The 18,649-nt window shown below is 49.8% G+C and overlaps 1 protein-coding gene across 1 annotated transcript in view; it reads left to right on the top strand.

Moving 5' to 3' along the window:
• The window catches only part of ATRX (ATRX chromatin remodeler), a 1,771,102-nt gene that overhangs the window by 1,444,696 nt on the left and 307,757 nt on the right, over window positions 1-18,649 (top strand). The gene's annotated exons all lie outside the window — the stretch shown is intronic.

The following is an 18,649-nucleotide window of genomic DNA, read 5'->3' as shown; positions in this document are numbered from 1 at the left end:
AGTAAGACATTTCATGAATCACGTTCAGGTTACATTTCCTATGAATGCGTGAACATTTCATTAAAATCATAACCCGCTTATCTAGCAGTGAAACACTAGCTAACCCCGCCTGTCATATCAAACTCTCTGAGAGGCAAAGGGGTATCTGTATTAACCTGGAGGATCCTACAAGAAGCGACTATAGTAATGCGTTTAAATAACACATCAAACCTCTCATGGATGGCTTTCCTTAAAGGTAATAAAACATATCGGCAAGTACTTATCAGTCTAACAAAGAACTCCAAAGAACACAACCTTTGGTCATTTGTGACAAGCCTTAATTCTTGTAAATACCGGTCGGCTTGCGACCTAGATCAGATCATCAGAATACTATGGAAGCCCACCTCTGCAAGAAAATTCAGTACAGTGAAGTGAATCTCCCTCTCCTTTCAAGCTTGTAAATATGGTGCACTATGAACATTTCAGGTTTGTAAATATGGTGCACTATGAACATTTCAGGCTTGTAAATATTGTGCACTATGAACATTTCAGCTTACAATTATGTGCTCTCTGAACATTACAGGCTTGTAAATACGGTGCACTATAAACATTGCAGGCTTGTAAATATGGTGCACTATGAACATTTAAGGCTCCAACCTCCATACTCTTGAGGCACCTTTTGAAGGGGGGCCAGGCTCAGTTAACACCGGGGGAGGGGCGACCTCGGACCTCCCTCGGCCTACCGCCCTCCTCCCCAGGGGGTTACCTTGTGTTCTTCGGCCCTCCGGGGCCCTTGCGAAGTATCTGCTTTGGGGGGAAAGGAGCTCCGGCCCTGTGTGACGCGGGGGCAGTTCTGGAGCCCCAGCGCCGGGGCGAAGCTGGGCCCGTGTTTGGGGCAGCAAGCAGAGGGGGCTCTCAGGCTCAGCGGCCCCCTCCGTAGGGAAGTGCAGCTCTCTTCAGCCGCCGGGCCGTGTCAGCGGGGCCCGTGGTGACGGCCAAGGCAGGAGCAGTGTGGGCCGAGCCGCGGAACCAATCGTGGCACAGGGAGACGGGGCGCGGACAATGACAAGGCCGAACCCCTCGTCACGTGACGGAGGCAGCGATCTGGCTTCAGGCCTAACGAGGCCTGACTGGATTACGCGGCGCCCTCCCCAAGCTCCGGGGGCCGCCGAGGGATGTCACAGCACCTCCGCAGCTGCGGGGGCGATCTGGTGCACTGCGCGACAGCGCCTCAGGGGCAGTTTCGGCTGGGCAAAAGGAGGAGGCCACGGGCGCCTACAGGCCCACACAGCGCTCGGAGTCAGCAGGTGATCGCTTAGGGCAGATGCAGCGTATCGCTGACAGGATGATCCCTGAGGGGGAGAAGCGCTTTAAAATACCAGTGCCTCATAGGAGGGCTTCAGCGCTATAGTCTCGAGGCCACAGTCAGCTCAGGGCAAGCAGGATGGGAGCAATTTACAGCGCTTGGCCCACAGTTTCAGTCAGGGGAATACAGGTCGGCCCAATTGTAGGTAGGGGATGCGCAGGGCAGCACAGTGGATGCGCAGGGCAGCACAGTCCAGTACCTGGTCCCAGAAAGCAGTCTTCTTGATGCGTGGATGGCTCTGCGCCCTTGGTTGCTTGTTTCTTGAAGTTACTGGGGGGGGGGGGGGGTGGTGATGATGAGTTGAAGGCTTGAGGAGTTTTCCTCAGTCACTGCAGAAGGACACTGGGGTTCCATACTGTGAGAAGTTGGCCTGATATATAATGTTCACTATTCTAGTGTACACTTTGTATCAGTCCAAACAACCCTTATTGATGATTGGTCGTAAGTCAACCTAATAGACCAGCTATCCTAGTAGCATGGATACGAGCAGTCTTCGGGCTAAACTCTAGAGGGCGTGTTAAGCCAGCTGTTATACCATCACATATACCCCTTGAACACAAAGTGAAAGGACACCACACAAGTGTTATGAAAATAAACAGTGTATTTATTTAGGTCACAACAGCCCTGTACTCTTTACGAGGACAGGGTACTAAGCACACAACAAAACTCTTACGACAATACTTTGAGTTGCACAATTTACACAAATGCCCGAGGGGCACATAAAACCATATACTACAAAAGTGGAATGCGAAATTACTAGCAGGTAAGTACTGGACTAATAGGCTTTGGAATCGCTAGGACTGGACTACTGAACCTTCAGATTACTAGCAGGAGGCCTAGGGGACTCGGGTGCAGAGTGTGCACTCTCACGCGGGATGCGGGACAAAGTCTATGGATGCTAGAATTTACAAAGTTAGTGTTATCGGACGAATCCGACTAGTTAGGCTGAAAACGAAAAAGGATCTGGACCCTTGGATAGTGAGGCTATGCTGGGGCACCGAAATGCCGAAGTTACCTAGCCCAGGGGCTGCGGCTGCATAGGTCTGAAAAGACGTCGGGAATCCTCGTTGCAGTCTATGGAGCCTGAAAGAAGTTGTTGCTGGCAGGCGACCAGTGAAGAAGTTTGAAGTGATCCAAGCCTGGATTGAAGATGGAAGATAACTGTAAGCAGAGGGGGCCAAGTTCTGAATTGGGCACCAGGTTGGCACCGGATGGAGTCACCTCGACCAGGTGAGTGGACGACACTGGGCTCTGCAGTCTCACGGACCAGGAGGCGTTGTCGGGGACCAGGATGGAGGTGCGAGCTGTCCCACGATGGTTGCTGCTGTCGACGTCGCTGGACCCAGGATTATGGCAACAAGTCTTGGCAAATTCAAGCCCACGTGGTGGACTCAAAATGGCGTCTGGAGTGGACCAGGAGGGTCTGGGGTGCTCCTCTTTTGGAAGGGAGCTATGGCCAGTCTGGAGCAACCAGACCAGCAGTGTTGATGTCGTCGGTCGTCGTCGGGAAGGCCACAAGCCAGCGGGCTAGTAGCCAGACAACGCGGTGAGCAGCAAAAAGCAGAAGGGCCCCGCGCAGATCGGGTGGATGCTGGAGGGCTGAACTTCGGTGCTGGAGCTGCTCAGGGTTGGGGCTTCTCGGACCCCAAAGCACTCACACGAGGATCCCTCTGCGGTCGTGCTGGGCAAGAGTCGTGCAGTCCTGAAGATGGCCGGTCCCTCGAGGTCCCGTCGCACCCACGGATCTCAGCTGAGCTGTAGACGTAGGTAGAGGTCAGAGGTGCCAGGGAAGCCGGGTCTCGTCGTGCTGGTCAGTCGGATTCCGGAGGAAGGACGTGCAGCAAACCGCAGTGTTCTTGGATGGTGTCTGCGGATGCAGGGTGACTACTCCTTAGTCACAAGGGAGAAATCTTGAGAAGAAGTCGAGAGTTCCTTTCGTAGAAAGTAGTTTCAGGATTCAAAGATGATCTAATTTGGAAAGGGGCCCGCTCCTATCTTTATACTAGGAAAAGGGGCTGGCACGCGACCAGGTCCTGCCCATGGGTGGGACCAGGAAGGGGGGTGGTTACACCCCTCTCCCATGCCGGACTTTCCCCAGCTAAGGTGCTGGTGTGCCCCTGGAACTGGTTCTAGCCGGCAGATGCATAGTGAGCACCGGGGTGCCACTTGCAGTCACCTTCCTCTAAAGCCCTGCCTACCCAGGATACACAAAACCCTGTCTGGGATGGTGCTAGCACCGCCCCTGACAGGAAACCCTTTGTCCAAGCTCCCCTCGCTGGAAGGACTCCCAGCTGCAGGGCGTCAGACTTGTCTCTGGTGGCAGCATCCATTTTGTGATGCTGAGGCTCGAGTTAACTTTAACCGGGGTTCACAGTTACATACATGTCGTGTCCCTCTAGAAGGGTGGAATGCTAACCCCGTCGCCAGAATTGGCGAGGGGTTAGTATTCCAATTCGTATGACACCTTACTCGACATGTTTTGATAAAGCGATACCAAAGATAGCATATAACCGCGAGGATTATAATGCACTTAAGAGTATATGGTATGCGTTATCATGGAACAGCTATTAGGACTTGGTTCCGCAAGCTGCAAACAGGCTCAGCTCATGCCAGAGCACCATCTCACACGATTCCAAGCACTCTGCCTTCAGGATTGTCAAGGCCTGCCATAGGAGTGACTGATAGGAATCTGTGTGTCCATTTTAGACTTAGATATAGGTATACTATATCTAAAGCAAAGGGTGATTACACCACCTTGCCCCAGGTGTCGGGCAGCCAGTTGTGTCAGATTTAGGTGGCCAGCCAGGGGTGGCATAATACATGCTGCAGCCCCTGGGTACACCTATGCCCTGAGTTACAGGGTCTGATAAGGTGGCCCAGTACGAATTGGTAAATGCACCTAAGGTACACGTGTCAATTTAGTGAGAGAACAGCAAGGCTGTGGGTCTGATTAGCAGGCCCGCAGCCAGAGAAGTCGTAAACCAGTGAAGCAAAAAGCAAAAATCTGGGGTGATCATAGGATTGCAGACCCTACTCTCCTACATGACCCCCCCCCCCCCCCCCCCCCCCCCAAACTTTGGGACAATAAACTAACCTTGACCAGGTGAGTCTTCTTGCTCTAAGTGGAAATACCTGGAGAGCCCATCTGCATTGGCATGATCAGTGCCAGGTCTATGCTCCACTGTAAAATCCATCCCCTGTAGGGAAATGGACCACCTAAGCAGTTTGGGGTTTTCACCCTTCACCTGATTTAGCCACAAGAGGGGCTTATGGTCGGTCTGAATCTTGAAATGAGTGCCAAACAAGTATGGCCTAAGTTTCTTCAGGGCCCAAACCACAGCAAAGGCCTCCCTCTCAATAGCTGACCAATTTTTCTCTCTGGGGGTCAGCCTTCTGCTTATAAAAGCAATGGGCTGGTCATGACCATCAAAATTCAGTTGAGATAGAACAGCTCCCACACCCAACTCAGAAGCCTCTGTTTGGACAATGAATGGTTTGGAGTAGTCTGGACTCTTTAGGATAGGTGCCGTGCACATGGCCTGCTTTAGGTCATCGAATTCTTTCTGACAGCTTGCTGTCCACTGAACTTTCTTTGGCATCTTTTTACTTGTCAGTTCATTAAGTGGAGTCACGATTGATCCATAATTCCTGACAAACTTTCTGTAGTAACCAGTCAGGCCCAAGAAAGCTCGAACCTGAGTCTGGGTGGTTGGAGGAGCCCAATCCCTGATGGATTGTATCTTGCTCTCCAGTGGCTGAACCTGGCCTCCACCTACAAGGTGGCCCAGGTATACAACCTGTGTCTGCCCTATCTGGCACTTTGTGGCCTTGATAGTGAGACCTGCTGCTTGCAGTGCCACTAACACTTTCCTCAGGTGGACCAGGTGATCCTCCCAGGTGGAACTAAAGACAGCTATATCATCAAGATATGTTGCACAGAAGTCATCCAGCCCAGTGAGAACTTGATTCACCAGCCTTTGGAAGGTGGCAGGTGCATTTTTCAGACCAAAGGGCATTACCACAAATTGATAATGTCCACCAGGGGTTGAAAATGCTGTCTTGGGCTTGGCATCCTCAGCTAACCTGATTTGCCAATACCCAGCTGTCAGGTCAAATGTACTTAAGTAGTTGGCAGAAGCCAATCTATCTATAAGCTCATCTGCCCTTGGTATTGGGTTGGAATCAGTCTTAGTGACTGCATTGAGACCTCTGTAGTCTACGCAAAGCCTCATCTCTTTCTTACCACCCTGGGTGTGAGGCTTTGGCACTAGAACTACTGGACTAGCCCAAGGGCTATCTGAGGGCTCAATGATTCCCAGCTCCAACATTTTCTGCACTCCTGTCTTGATGCAGTCTCTAACATGATCAGGCTGCCTGTAGATTTTACTCTTGACTGGCAGGCTGTCACCAGTGTCAACCTCATGGGTACACCAATTGGTTTGACTGGGTGTCAGAGAGAACATATGTCTGAGGGATTGAAGAACCTGTTTACAATCCTTATGTTGATGTTCAGAGAGGCTGCCACAAAAGACAACACCATCTACTGATCCGTCATCAGGATTCTGAGTGAGCAGGTCTGGGAGAGGGTCACTCTCTTCCTCCTGTCCCTCATCTGTGGCCATGAGCAAGCTCATGTCCTTCCTGTCAACATATGCTTTGAGCCTGTTCACATGGAGCACCCTGTGGGGGCTCCTGGGAGTTCCAAGGTCCACCAGGTAGGTGACCTCTCCCTTTTGCTCAAGGATTGTGTGGGGCCCAGACCGTTTGTCTTTGAGTGCTGCTGGGGCCACTGGCTCCAACACCCACACCTTCTGTCCAGGCTTGTACACAGTCAGGACAGCCTTTTGGTCCTGCCAAGCTTTTTGGAGTTCTTGGCTTGCCTCAAGGTTTTTAGAAGCCTTTTCCATATACTCAGCCATCCTGGAGCGGAGACCAAGTACATAGTCCACTATGTTGGTTGCAGGCTTTTTGAGAGGTCTCTCCCATCCTTCCTTCACCAAACACAGGGGTCCTCTTACAGGATGCCCATACAGAAGTTCAAAAGGGCTGAAGCCAACCCCCTTCTGTGGGACCTCTCTGTAAGCAAACAAAAGGCAGGGTATCGGGACATCCCATCTACGCCTGAGCTTTTCAGGTAGTCCATGAATCATCCCTTTTAGGGTCCTGTTGAACCTTTCAACAAGCCCATTGCATTGTGGGTGATAGGGTGTGGTGAACTTGTAGTTGACATCACATTCCTTCCACATAGCAGTTAAATAGCTTGACATGAAGTTTGCACCTCTGTCAGAGACAACCTCCTTAGGGAAGCCCACTCTGGAGAACACTCCAACTAGGGCTCTTGCCACAACAGGTGCTGTAGTGGTCCTAAGGGGAATAGCTTCAGGATACCTGGTGGCATGGTCCACCACCACCAGTATAAACGTGTGCCCAGATGCTGTCTGGGGTTCCATTGGTCCAACAATGTCAATCCCCACTCTTTCAAAGGGCACCCCCACCACAGGCATTGGTATAAGGGGGGCCTTTGTTGTGCCACCTGACTTACCACTGGCTTGGCAAGTGACACAGGAGCGACAAAACTCCTTGGTATCCTCATTCATGTGAGGCCAGTGAAAGTGTGAGACAATTCTGTCGCAAGTCTTGTTCTGGCCTAAGTGTCCTGCAAGGGGAATCTCATGGGCCAAGGTGAGAAGGAAACCTCTCAGAGACAAGGGGATGACCAGCCTCCTGGTTGCACCAGGTTTGGGGTCTCTTGACTCAAGAGTATAGGAGTCCATCTTCCCAGTATACCTTGTGGGCACCTGTGGCGTTCCCTGCAGCCTCAGCAGCAGCCTGCTGTCTGAGGGGTTCAAGAGAAGCGCAGGCTAACTGTTCCTTCCCCAGGTCTTCTCTGGAGGGTCCCCCTGAACCCAGAAACTCAACCTGATCAGGTTCAAGTTCTTTAGGCTCAGTTTCCCTCAGCTCTTTGAGGTCAGCCTCCTCTAAGACTTGATCCTCAACCTGGGGCAAGGGGGAAGGCAATGCCTTAACCCTCCTGCTCTTCTTCTTGGAAGGTGTCTGGTCCATTGTTCCAGGATCCAGCACCTGTTCAGTGGGGCATCTTCTGGCCTGTGACCTAGTCACAGCAAGCACATGTGCTGGCAAGCCTAACATTTCCATGTGAGTCCTCTGCTCCACTTCTGACCATAGGGATGACTCCAAATCATTGCCCAACAAACATTCAACTGGGAGGTCTGAACTAACAACAACCTTCTTTTGGCCACTTACCCCTCCCCAGGAGAAATCAACAATTGCCATACTATGGTGGGTAGTGACATTGCTGGCATTGGTCACTAGGTACTCTGGACCTAGCATGATCTGTCCAGGATCCACAAAGTTAGGTGTCACCATTGTGACACAGGCACAAGTGTCCCTGTAGGCCTGAGCCATCTTGCCATTGATAAAAGGTGTCTGTCTGTATTTGCCCAAAGTATTGGGACTGGCATCGGGGGATATGTCCACATCCCCTGTACAGGCTAGGACAGCCTGAGTGAATGTGCCAACTAAGTTGTCATACCACTCAGAACCCAAGGTTAACTCAACTAATCCCTTGGGAGTTGCACTACCACTGCTGGCTTTACTAGGGGTGCAGTTGCCTTAGGGGCTGCAGTGGCAAGAGTTTGCCCTCCTTTCTTGGTGCACTCACTAAACCAGTGAGTTTTACTTTTACAGTATTGGCACCACCTTTTAGACTGGCCTTCTTGAGTCTTCTTCTTCTGGGAAGCCTGACCCCTACCCTCTTTGGTTTGTTGGGGACCTGTCGAAGACTTCTGGTCATTTTGTTCACCTTTGGTATCTTTACCCTTCTGGTCTGCTTTCTTCTGACCACCCTGGTTCTGGCCCTGGTTCTGCTTAACCCTTGTTCTGACCCATCTGTCTGCCTTCTTTCCCAATTCTTGGGGAGAGGTCAGATCTGAGTCAACAAGGTGCTGATGCAACAACTGGTTCTGACAATTGTTTAAAATCTGTTCCCTCATGATCAGATTGTACAATCCTGTATAATCAGTAACCTTACTGCCCAGCAACCAGCCCTCCAAAGCCTTAGTGGCACAATCTACAAAGTCAGACCAATCCCGAGACTGAGTTTTCTGGGTATCCCTGAACAGCAACCTGTACTGCTCAGTGGTTAGGCCAAACCCATCTATCAGTGTACTTTTCAGGACTTGGTAATTGTTAGCATCCTCAGCTCTAGTAGTGAGGAGCTTATATCTACCTTTACCTTCAAAGGAGAGCCACAAGACAGCTGCCCACTGACTCTGGGGGACGCACTGGACAGTGCAGGCCTTCTCCAAAGCAGTTATCCATTTGTGGATATCATCCCCTTGTTTAAAGGGGGGCACTATCTTACTCAGGTGTCTAGTGTCTAAACTCCTGTCTTTTTCCTCTTGGGAGAATGCTGCCACCAGTGAGATCTAACCCACTTAACTTTTGCTCTCTAGCAAAGGCAAGCCTCTCTTTGGCCAGGGCAAGTTCTTCCCTTTCAATCCTCAGATTGGCTTCCCTCATCTTAGCTTCATGCTCCCTTCTCTTAGGGGATGACATCCCTCTATGAGAAGAGTTCTGAGAGCCATTGGTTCGAATGGATCTGTTAGAGCCTCTGGATAGAGACCTAACTCGTCCATTCCCAATGTTAAGTCTGCCTGAGAGTGGCCCTGGGGGTCCCCCAAATCCATTCTCATGCCTACTTAAGTTGGTCCTAGTGAGTCTGCTGACTTCTACCTGACCTTTGTCTGCCTCATCCTCTGATAACTCCTCTTCCTCCTCCTCCTCAGCATCATCTGCTGCCTGGAGGGGGTGGTCAGGGTTACTAAAGGGTCCCTCTAAGGGGGGCAGATTCCCATCTGGATGAGAAGGATCTGTGTTGGCAGACCTCCTTGCATCATAAGTCTCTAAGAGACCAATCAGAAAAGGAATGGTAGGGTTAGAACCCTGTTTTAGCTTCCTGGATGTACAGATTTGTCTCATCTCCTGGAAGCTAAGAGCAGCATATCTGGAAGGGACCTGTGGAGGGTCCACAACCACAAGAGGGGTCTCTGAAGACTCTCCGTGGTTAGACATGCTTCTAGTGTGGTGTAAGTGATGCACCTACCTACACTATTTGTTTGCCTACTGATCCCTTGCTAAGAGTTGTAGTCAGGGTGTGCTAGGCCCTGTTAAACTACAACAGCTGGTTCAGTAGAACTCTGAGTATTCTAAACTAAGTTATATGTACCTTAAATACTTATGTGATCTTTCACAAAGATATTCTTAGGATACGTGTGGTAAAACAGCAAGCTCAAATCCCAACCGCTGCTCACCAATGTGAGAAGTTGGCCTGATATATAATGTTCACTATTCTAGTGAACACTTTGTATCAGTCCAAACAACCCTTATTGATGATTGGTTGTAAGTCAACCTTATAGACCAGCTATCCTAGTAGCATGGATACGAGCAGTCTTCTGGCTAAACTCTAGAGGGCGTCTTAAGCCAGCTGTTATACCATCACATATACCCCTTGAACACCAAGTGAAAGGACACCACACAAGTGTTATGAAAATAAACAGTGTATTTATTAAGATCACAACAGCCCTGTACTCTTTATGAGGACAGGGTACTAAGCACACAACAAAACTCTTACGAAAATACTTTAAGTGTCACAATTTACACAAGTGCCCGAGGGGCACGGAAAACCATATACTACAAAAGTGGAATGCAAAATTACTAGCAGGTAAGTACTGGACTAATAGACTTTGGAATCGCTAGGACTGGACTACTGAACCTTCAGATTACTAGCAGGAGGCCTAGGGGATTCGGGTGCAGAGTGTGCACTCTCACGCGGGATGCGGGACAAAGTCTATGGATGCTAGAATTTACAAAGTTAGTGTTATCGGACGAATCCGACTAGTTAGGCTGAAAACGAAAAAGGATCTGGACCCTTGGATAGTGAGGCTATGCTGGGGCACCGAAATGCCGAAGTTACCTAGCCCAGGGGCTGCGGCTGCATAGGTCTGGAAAGACGTCGGGAATCCTCGTTGCAGTCTATGGAGCCTGAAAGAAGAAGTTGCTGGCAGGCGACCAGTGAAGAAGTTTGAAGTGATCCAAGCCTGGATTGAAGATGGAAGACACCTGTAAGCAGAGGGGACCAAGTTCTGAATCACTAGCCAGTGATTAGATGGGCACCAGGATGGCACCGGATGGAGTCACCTCGACCAGGTGAGTGGGCGACGCTGGGCTCTGCAGTCTCACGGACCAGGAGGCGTTGTCGGCGACCAGGATGGAGGTGCGAGCTGTCCCACGATGGTTGCTGCTGTCGACGTCGCTGGACCCAGGATTGGGGCAACAAGTCTTGGCAAATTCAAGCCCACGCGGTGGACTCAAAATGGCGTCTGGAGTGGACCAGGAGGGTCCGGGGTGCTCCTCTTATGGAAGGGAGCTAGGGCCAGTCTGGAGCAACGAGACCAGCAGTGTTGATGTCGTCGGTCGTCGTCGGGAAGGCCACAAGCCAGCGGGCTAGTAGCCAGACAACGCGGTGAGCAGCAAAAAGCAGAAGGGCCCCACGCAGATCGGGTGGATGCTGGAGGGCTGAACTTCGGTGCTGGAGCTGCTCAGGGTTGGGGCTTCTCGGACCCCAAAGCACTCACACGAGGATCCCTCGGCGGTCGTGCTGGGCAAGAATTGTGCAGTCTTGAAGATGGCCGGTCCCTCGAGGTCTCGTCACACCCACGGATCTCAGCTGAGCTGTAGACGTAGGTAGAGGTCAGAGGTGCCAGGGAAGCCGGGTCTCGTCGTGCTGGTCAGTCGGATTCCGGAGGAAGGACGTGCATCAAACCGCAGTGTTCTTGGATGGTGCCTGCGGGTGCAGGGTGACTACTCCTTAGTCGCAAGGGAGAAATCTTGAGGAGAAGTCGAGAGTTCCTTTCGTAGAAAGTAGTTTCAGGATTCAAAGATGATCTAATTTGGAAGGGGGCCCGCTCCTATCTTTATACTAGGAAAAGGGGCTGGCATGCGACTAGGTCCTGCCCATGGGTGGGACCAGGAAGGGGGGTGGTTACACCCCTCTCCCATGCCGGACTTTCCCCAGCTCAGGGGCTGGTGTGCTCCTGGAACTGGTTCTAGCCGGCAGATGCATAGTGAGCACCGGGGTGCCACTTGCAGTCACCTTCCTCTAAAGCCCTGCCTACCCAGGATACACAAAACCCTGTCTGGGATGGTGCTAGCACCGCCCCTGACAGGAAACCCTTTGTCCAAGCTCCCCTCGCTGGAAGGACTCCCAGCTGCAGGGGAGCTGTGTCTGTGGTGGCAGCATCCATTTTGTGATGCTGAGGCTCGAGTTAACTTTAACCGGGGTTCACAGTTACATACATGTCGTGTCGCTCTAGAAGGGTGAAATGCTAACCCCGTCGCCAGAATTGACAAGGGGTTAGTATTCCAATTCGTATGACACCTTACTCGACATGTTTTGATAAAGCTATACCAAAGATAGCATATAACCGCGAGGATTATAATGCACTTAAGAGTATATGGTATGCGTTATCATGGAACAGCTATTAGGACTTGGTTCCGCAAGCTGCAAACTGGCTCAGCTCATGCCAGAGCACCATCTCACACGATTCCAAGCACTCTGCCTTCAGGATTGTCAGGGCCTGCCATAGGAGTGACTGATAGGAATCTGTGTGTCCATTTTAGGGTTAGATATAGGTATACTATATCTAAAGCAAAGGGTGATTACACCACCTTGCCCCAGCTGTCGTGCAGCCAGTTGTGTCAGATTTAGGTGGCCAGCCAGGGGTGGCATAATACATGCTGCAGCCCCTGGTAGGCCCGGGTACACCTATGCCCTGAGTTACAGGGTCTGATAAGGTGGCCCAGTACCAATTGGTAAATGCACCTAAGGTACACGTGTCAATTTAGTGAGAGAACAGCAAGGCTGTGGGTCTGATTAGCAGGCCCACAGCCAGAGAAGTCGTAAACCAGTGAAGCAAAAAGCAAAAATCTGGGGTGATCATAGGGGGGCAGACCCTACACCTACCACTGGGCCAGATCAGGGGGCTAGCTTAGGACACTTACCAAGCTTAAGAGGCAGCACCTAAATCCTGTCACTCCCAGTAGCATAGGTTCCTCACTAGGCCCTCCCGCCTAAAACTCCTGCGTGGGTTCCCCAGGTCAGTGATGCCCCAACTGACTAGAAAGTTCCCCTCCTTTTCCTTATATAGTGGCAGTTGGCAGTGGCAGTTGGTGCCTCCCCTATTCTGGAAGGTTCCAGGAGCTTCCCTCATTCTAGCTATGGGCAGGCTGGTATGGCAACATTGTTTAAGGGTTCCAGCCAGCTCCTGGCTACTAGAGTGTGCCTATACAGACCACGCTGCAGTAGCAGGGGTCAGTGGCAGCCATGTTGGGGGAAGAGAGCACCTGCACCCTGGCATTGATTAGCAATGAAAGGGTGCCCAGAGTCCTAAAGCCAACAAAATGTAGGTGTGAAAATGAGGCAAGGGCAAAAAATACAGGGAAAGACCACTCTAGGGCTGACAGGTCTAACACTATGTTTTTGTTTATTGCAAATGCAGACATACCAGGAAGGATGTCCGGGACAATGGACTACATACTTCAAAAGCCTAATTTTTCAAATCTAATTGGGAAAACGTTGTTGTGTATAGTCCACAGAAGCACAGGACTTTTGACTCGTATGTACTAGAATTCTTTGACAATAATATAGCTACAAACCAATGGAGACTTGCACGGAAAAGTTGTCAGCTTACGGCAATAGGGTGCAGCGTTAGGTCAGGGAGTGGATAGCTGTATAGGGAAGAGGAGCTAGGTCGTTACATGGTGGAGCCTAAGTTTGTATGAATGAGCTGTGCATCTAAAGGAATGGGATAGAAAACATAGCCTATAACAAATGTTGAAAGCGAGGATTCTTTTCACTCCTCTAGTAGCCAGGCGTTCACCATATGACAAGGTGTTTGAAGAGCTGAATCCTCAGCTGAATGTGACAGTGGAGGAGACATAGATGATGAAGTTCCAGATCTGTGATGCACATCACACCAGCACCTGGCATCTTGTGTGGTCTTCTCCATCCTGCATTTTCTGACTTGAGACTGGCAATGATGATTAAGATGGTGTGTTTGGTGATGTAGTAGAGTTCCTAATAAATGGTAGATACACTGGGTATTTTAACTGTCAAATAGACTACACAGAAGGTCTTTAAAACAATATAGACAGAGGGAGAAGGTGGTGATGAAATCTGAATTTCCTGTGAAATAGAGCTTCAAAAGCTGGTTTACACTAAAGAAAATAAATTCTTTTCACTGAAATCTGAAACCAGGGTCAAGAACTTAAATGCGCAGTGCTGTGCAGGTCAGTAGTAATGTCACAAGTTTAATAGTGAATGCCTTTGACAGTCTGATTGAATATAAGTGCCTTGTGATTATCACAACAGTGTTGTATTATGCAGACTTCCTCCAGCACACCTCTAGGCCCCAAAGAGGTGAGAATCCTTCCATCTGTCATACCGCCAGAGGGTTCTCTCTCTTCGTGCCAGTTAGATTCTCTGAGCCTGTCTGGCCTCCAGCTCTTGTCCCGACCCTGATTGCAGTGCCACGACACACACTGGCCCCTTCAACATTGCCGCCCATTCACTAATGGAAGAGGAGACAGCCTTGATTCTCCTCTCCGATGCTGTTTTGACCTCAACCAAAGTTGCACCTGAATTCGCCCGAGGCACCACTTCCCCCACTTGATTTTCCACAGGTGAGACAGCACTCTTTCCTTTTTGAGACACATACAGAGAAGTACTGTGACATGGATGATAAGTTCGCTCAACCCTAACAGGTTGACAATTGGTATGAGGACTTACAGGATGCTACTTGCCTTGATACCAGCCTCATAGAAATCTGCGTCATGGTGATGCGCAGGGGGGCTGAAGTTCTTCAATCCCTGCTCCCCACCTTGGAGGTTAATACAAATATTTTTGACTGAGGTCCTTTAGCAGGGGCAGACCTCTTTGGTGCCTCTTCTTCCTTTCAGTGACACACTGGCTGATAGCTTATTGGGGCTTGGGCCATGCGGTGCTCTGTACTTCCAGTCAAGGAGCAACATTGCTAGGCATTCTCTCCCTTCTACAGATGACCTGGCTTCTATTTTGCAGTACCTCTCACCAGAAAGCCTAGTGTTGCAACTTCTGCCAGCTCCTCTAATCCGAGCTCATTTCTTGCCACTTCCCCTGATAGCGAATCTAAGCGAGTGAAAATATTCAGCAGATGTGTTGGTTGGAAAATGGCCCTTTTTGACGTGGTCACCCCCACTTATTGCCTGGTATTCGATGCAATTTTGACTGGAAGTGCACTGGGTTCCTGCTAACCAGGTTCCCAGTTCTAATCTCTTTCCCTAAAAATGTACAATTGTTTTTCCAATTGACAATCCCTTTAGCACTCCTTGTACATCCCTAGTAAATGGTACACCTGGTACCAAGGGCAAGAAGACTAAAGGCTGCAGCATGTATTATGCTACCCTAAGGGACCATTCACCAACTCATGCAAAATGCCTTTGCAGGGTGCTTGTCTTGATGCAGACAAAAGTGAAAACACGACAGCAGACACTGCATGCAATATAGGAAAGTCACCCCTGCAGCAGGCCTTACAACCCTAAGACAGTGCACTACTCTACATGTGTGGACATATTTGCAATTACTGCCAATATAAGTGATCAGGGAAGCCATTTTAAGTTCATATGCTGGGCACTGGTCAAAAATGAGTTCCACGGCTACTTGATGGCTTCACTGAAACCAAAGATGTTTGGTATCAAACATCTGGTATTAATAAGCCCACATTGATTCCAGTGACAGATTTATTCATACATGCACCCAGAGGGCACCTTAGAGGTGCCTCCTTAAAACCTACCAATTACTATTGTGCTGGCTGGTCCTGACAAACCTGCCACCACAGGCGAGTTTGTGACCCCCAGGGGTGGGAGTGTATGCTCTCAGTAGGTCACAAAGACTGTCCAGCAGAGGATGTTTACACCTCCTCCAACAGGATGACCTGCGAGTTAGCGTTCCAAGGCAGGTAGCTTCAAAGAGCCTGCCACCTTTACTATGCAAATCTGATTGTACCTCCAAAAGCCTGGGAGGACTACCAGTCCTTCACCAATGATCCAAGAACTCCTGTGGAGTAGTGGAACTGTTTTTCTTCAGTCTGCTGATACCCCAACAGACCTGTGAGGACTTCGGACCGCCAAAACCCAACACCAGAAAACACCACTGCACCCGAACTGCCTAGCCGAGTCGAAGTGGGCCATCTGTGCCAGTGTAGTCCCCAGACCCTCCTGAGACAAAGCCCACTTTAGAGTTGCCAATTGTGGACTTCCCAATGCCGCATACAGCCTCTTTGTGCAGGCCCCCCTCCAAACGAGAGTGTCTGGTGGCAAAAACCAGATGCCTCTGAACACCTCTGCACCCGGTCACCCCAGCCCGTGGAGAAGAGGCCCGAAGGTGTTACCACGTCTGCAAGCATCGTGAGACCTGGCCCTCTTGTTAGTTCGCCTCCTAATCCCCACCTGCAGATACTTTGTACATTGACCATTCCCAGTTGAATTTCACAGGGCACCCAATGCTGTATTGCAACTAGCCGCCCAGCTGCCTGAGGTGACCTGTTGGTGCTGCCTTGGGCTTTGCCCCCTTTCTCACCTTAAGGCCTAAAGATTGGTCCGTAAGTTCCTGTGAAGTAACTGTTTGCAGTATGTGTCTTCCTCCATAGGATAACATTACCACTTCTGAAAATTGTACTGTCACTTTTTAATCTTACAACCATTTCTATTTCGAAACATGCTTACCTCATCTAGTTGATCTTGGTGCCAAATATTATATAAGGATAAGTGTTGTTTTTATATTGGCATAGATCTCCTTATTGGGTCATGTGTTCCATTTATTGACTTGTATAATGCAGCTGTCTAACACTTCTCTCTGAAAAGCCTAAGGTTTCTCGACCCTGCTACCCCCTATGCAAGCACCTTGGTATTGCTAGAGCAAGCCCCTGCCCACTTAAAAGGGATACCTGGACCCTTTGCACAGTATACCTCTTTTTGGTTTACTATCTAAAGAGACAGTGTTTTCTCTACCAGCTTGGCCCTCCACTCTTTTAATTCTGTCTGTTTGCTGGGACACTACTCCCACGCCCTTTGAAATACAGTGGCATAGGTCCTCCTTAGTTTGCCCGAAGACCTTAGGCTCATGCTCTCTCAGGCGATTCAAGATGATCACAGTGCAGCCAAGGTCATGATTAGTTGTGGCTTTGACACCACTTATTCTATCTGGTGGGCCTTAGGCACCAGTGTTGCCATTCGCCACCATGTGTGACTGCAGTTAACTGCATTTTCTAGCGATGTCCAGTCTTCCTTGATGGACGTATCGTTTGATTGGACTCGCATGTAAACGGATCAGTGCTACTGCTTGCTCTCTGGACCTTTCCGCAACACCTCGCCAACCGCAACAGTTCCATCGCTCTTTTGTGGCTTTCACTTCATGCCAGCTGCCTGTCCAGTCCCCACAGGGAACACAGCAGTTTTGCAGTAGAAGTCCAGGTGCGTGGTCTCCATGCCCCACCAGCCAAAGCTTTTGCATGCCCTTACAGGGACACAACGACTGGGTGGAAGAAAAAATCTACAGATTCTTAGCAGATTGGGCATGCGATCACGTCGGACAGGTATATCTTAAGTATTGTTCGAGGAAATATGCCTGACCCTTTTTTTCCTGCCTACCACACCTTACACCATCCTCCCAACAACTGATGGGAGGACCAACTCCCCATTTTGTAGCCGAAAGGGCACGCCCTTTTGGCCAAAAGGCTGTTGAAAGAGTGCCAGTAGTTGGTTGTTTTTCCTGGTACTTTTTTTTGTCCAAGAATATCGGACTTCTTTGGTCTGTTCTAGACCTTCACCCCCTCAATGCCTTCCTCTAGAAGGAGAAATTCAAAATGCTCACCCTTTCACTAAGAGATGACTATTTCCTTAGACACGTACTGAGGGCCCACCAGGGCTATGTGTGGTTTGTGGTGGGACAGGACCATTTTCAGTTTGCTGTGCCCCTTTGTTCTCACCATTGCCCCTCGGGTGTAGAGGAAAGTGGCAGTGGTGGCAGCTCACCATCAGAGGTCAGGGATGTCAATCTTTCCCTACCTATGAGATTGATTGCTGAAGTCAGACTTGCTCCAGGCAACCGTCAACCACCTTCAGACTATAGCTTAACTCCTTTCATCTTTGAGGTTCTCTGTGAATGTGCCAAAGTCACACCTGGCTCTTTCTCAGACGCTCCCCTTATTTGGAGACATTCTGGAAATGATTTTGTGCCTTCCCCCTGGCAAAGAAAGTCCAGGACATTCAGACTATTCTCCTGATCTTTCAGTCTCTGTCCTGGATTTCAATGAGGTCGTCACTGAGGCTACTGGGACTGATTACTATAGGAAGCTAGCTTTTTATGTTGTGTACCAAAACGAGGTACACTATGCAGAAAGTCCAGATGACTCTAATTGGCTTACCGGGCTCAAATTAATAATCCCAAATGTTCTCTCTTGTGCTAGGTTGGGGGCGAGCAGTTTAGGCTTATCAGAGGGTAGTGTTAAGCATTTGGTGAACACAGAGTCAATAAATGAGACACACACTAAAGAAGAAACTCAAGACTAATTTAGAAAAATAACACATTTTTATATATAGAACTTCGTAATTGGGGTAAATACTTTTCAAGTTATCAATTTTTACAGCTAAGCAAAAATTGTCACGAATGCTTTTTCACTGGTAATGCTTTCCTATGGAGAAAGAAACCTATACTGCATGCAGATATTGGCAGCCGTATTTTGGGGGTCCCCCGTATGACTTAAGGTGGTAGGGAATCAAGGTCAGAAGATCCACCAGTAGTTCAGGGTTACCTGCCCTCGAGGGTCCAGGAGCAGAGGTGCTGTATGGTTTGGTACCCTCACGCACTACACCTTAAATAAGGGGGGCACAAACAAACTAGTTGCAGATGGGGACTTAGGGACATGTCTGGGAGCTCCCAACAGCGGAGGGATTGGAGGGGGAGGGTCCTGTTCATGAGGGTGTTGGAAGCAGGGGGTGCATAGTCGGCGTTCTGTGACCCAGGCCAGGGAGCTTGGATGCAGAGTGTGTTGGTCCGCTGGGCCCGTGAGTCAAAGGAACTCATGGTTCTCAGTCAGACCTGAAAACGGAGAAAAAACAGACAGCTGGCGCACTCTTTGGGCTGGCCTCAGCAGTGCTGACGTCCCTCGCCGGCAGGTTGGTATTTCC

Source organism: Lissotriton vulgaris, chromosome 4_1, assembly GCF_964263255.1.
Source record: "Lissotriton vulgaris chromosome 4_1, aLisVul1.2, whole genome shotgun sequence".
Classification (NCBI taxonomy): domain Eukaryota; kingdom Metazoa; phylum Chordata; class Amphibia; order Caudata; family Salamandridae; genus Lissotriton; species Lissotriton vulgaris.
This window is presented reverse-complemented; position numbering and strand designations above follow the sequence as displayed.